Source organism: Cariama cristata, unplaced genomic scaffold, assembly GCF_000690535.1.
Source record: "Cariama cristata isolate BGI_N322 unplaced genomic scaffold, ASM69053v1 scaffold8272, whole genome shotgun sequence".
NCBI lineage: Eukaryota > Metazoa > Chordata > Aves > Cariamiformes > Cariamidae > Cariama > Cariama cristata.
Window position 1 is genome coordinate 71379 of NW_009602071.1, and position 2527 is coordinate 73905.

A 2527-nucleotide genomic window follows, 5' to 3' on the forward strand; every position below is an offset into this window, starting at 1 on the left:
AAGTGTGCTGTTGCTTAACTTAGAGTTGCAGCCCTGAAGTGGTCAAAGCAGTATTCACAGAGGAATTACAGGTAAATGCAGAAGTGCAGTTGAATCCTGCTGTACAACAATAATGGCATGAACTTATGTAAATTCTACCAGTTGTGCAACAGCTAGCAAGAGATAGTGCAGGTTAAAGTGACACAGGAAGAAAACAAAGAACAAAGAGACTTATTCAAGTCCTGGCTGATACTTTAGATATAAGATGCAAACACAACAGCTAGAGCCGAAGGTTCTGAAGACTTCTAAACTGTTCCTGGATACCATCAATGGAGTAGACGACTACTTGTCCTTATACATCAAATGAGAGATTGCTCTATGTCCCTTAAAGGAATCTTGTGATGTTTAGCACTTTTAAAGTGTTGCTTCCAGTTTTCCTTTCTCTTCATGCTTTTTCCAAGTTATTTATTCTCTACAAGCCCCTAAGAATAAGAGCATGTCATGCCTAGTGCAAGAAAAGAAAGTAAAATTCATCCTTAGGAAATAAGTTATGCTCTCAACCTAGAGTTTGAGGGAATAGGAATTAATGAAAAATTATCCATGACAAGAAAATGTGATATTCAGTGGCTAAGGCCTCATACCCTGAAGAGTAATTATTTCATACAGATTTGTGTTAACATTAGAGGCACAACTCTGTTTTAGCTTTTCTTTTCTTTCCTAAGGTCTTGTGTGGATTGCAGTTGTAGGGTCACCAGAAAAATTTAACCCAGACAGTTTTGGAAAGTAATAAATAATTCTACAGATTATATCAAGGTATTCTGTCTAAAACCAATATCAATTTTATACTTTCTCATGCAGAATAAATGCAATATGGTTGAATAGCTGGCATATGAAGCCGCTCAACTGCAAAACAACTGCAATCAATAAAGAGGAGAGAGTTGTACGTTCTTTTCTCCAAAACAGGTGGAGACATCCTGGAAGTAGTGTACTTGGTTAGGGAGAAGGGCTGAGGATGGCAGGAAAACAACAAAGCAATGCTCTATTTAAAGTGTATCCTTCTGTTCCTACCATCTCTCAATATTCCTCATACTGTCTCAAGTTGTTATTTTAAATTAAAAAGAAAAGGTTTCCATTAAATTTGTGCAGTCATGTTTGTGGCATTCATATTGTTTTGGAGACAGGAACAGATTTAGACAGAGCCTCCTCCCTCTGAGATAACACCACCAGGTAATTTTTCTCTGTCTTTTCAAAGGTAGTCTTCAAAATCAAGAACAGGGTGTCCAGAAAGAGGAGAGAAATCTCATGGCATTTCAGTCCATCCACCCCAACAGAAACCCTGGAAGTCCAGCCATATTTCCACATTAACTTGAAAATTCTGGCACTTTGAAATAGTTCTTCCAGTTTTGGCCATAGCTGATTAAACCTGTCTTGTTCCCTATCATTATCCACTCAAGACAGTGGAAAGCACCATACAGAAACTACTGTAATTGCACGCTGATGCACATATGCTTTTTTGCTTCAGTAGCTTCCGCACTGTGAAGTGATGGAGACAGGTTTGCTAACATCAGTGTGCCTCAGTAGACTGTGACTGGAAAGCCACTTTCCTGCTAGTGTCCTACACAAATGGAAGATTTGTTTCAGTGGGACCTTCAAATGAGATGCACCAGCTGGCATTTCACTCCAATTCTCACACCAGTATGACTAGTGTCAGATCTTGTTTAGAAAGCAAGGGAGGCACGGCTGATGCCAGAGAAGGCAACAGTTAAGCAGCTGCAGTGATAAAAGTACTAGAAGAATCAGGTGCTTAGATTACATACAATTTATTACCACTGCACTTTGTTGACATTACATGTTGGATCACTTGAATCAAGGACATGAAACAAAAGACAAAATGGCAGAGTCTCTGGTTAAAAGACTAACTGGTCTGCCCATGGCAAGAAACTTGAAGAACTTAGTTATTCATATCACAGTTCAGAATTTCCTTCCAGGTAACACACTGCTTGAAAACAGAATGCTGTTTGCAAGGAGAGAAACATTTTAAACCAGTGTCTTTTTATCAGTTCTAATAAAAGGTATATTTCAGTAATTCAAAACCAATATATTGCTTCACTCATCTAACACAGACTGGCAAAGGGAACTGTTGTTCTCCACTTTCAATGACAAAAAAAGAACTGAAGAACATACTCAGAGCAGAACTATGTGGGAACCTGAGAAACAGAAAAAGAAAATGGCTAATTCTTTTGACACTCAGATTTCCACTCTTGAATCTAAAAATAATCCTCAATTTCACATTTTGCTTTGTGTACACACACTCAGACATGCAAATCCATTTGTTTTTTCCCTTGGTGTAAAGGTGTTTTTCCAGAGGAATACACATTCCTGAGGAGTCAAAAGGAAAACCTCTTTGAATAAGTGTTATTCTTAGAAAAGTACCCTTTTGCAGAGAACTGTTGATTACTGTAATTAACTTTACTTGGATCCTCTTATTTATGTTAATCATGGTAATTGTGGCTATGGAGTCACAGGAAAAAAGGTTGGAGTCTTTCCC

General features: G+C 38.1%; 1 protein-coding gene across 1 annotated transcript in view; it reads right to left on the reverse strand.

Moving 5' to 3' along the window:
- The window catches only part of LOC104157290 (protein spinster homolog 3-like), a gene marked incomplete at its 5' end in the record, with an annotated part of 24674 nt that overhangs the window by 12485 nt on the left and 9662 nt on the right, over positions 1-2527 (reverse strand). The window lies entirely within an intron of this gene.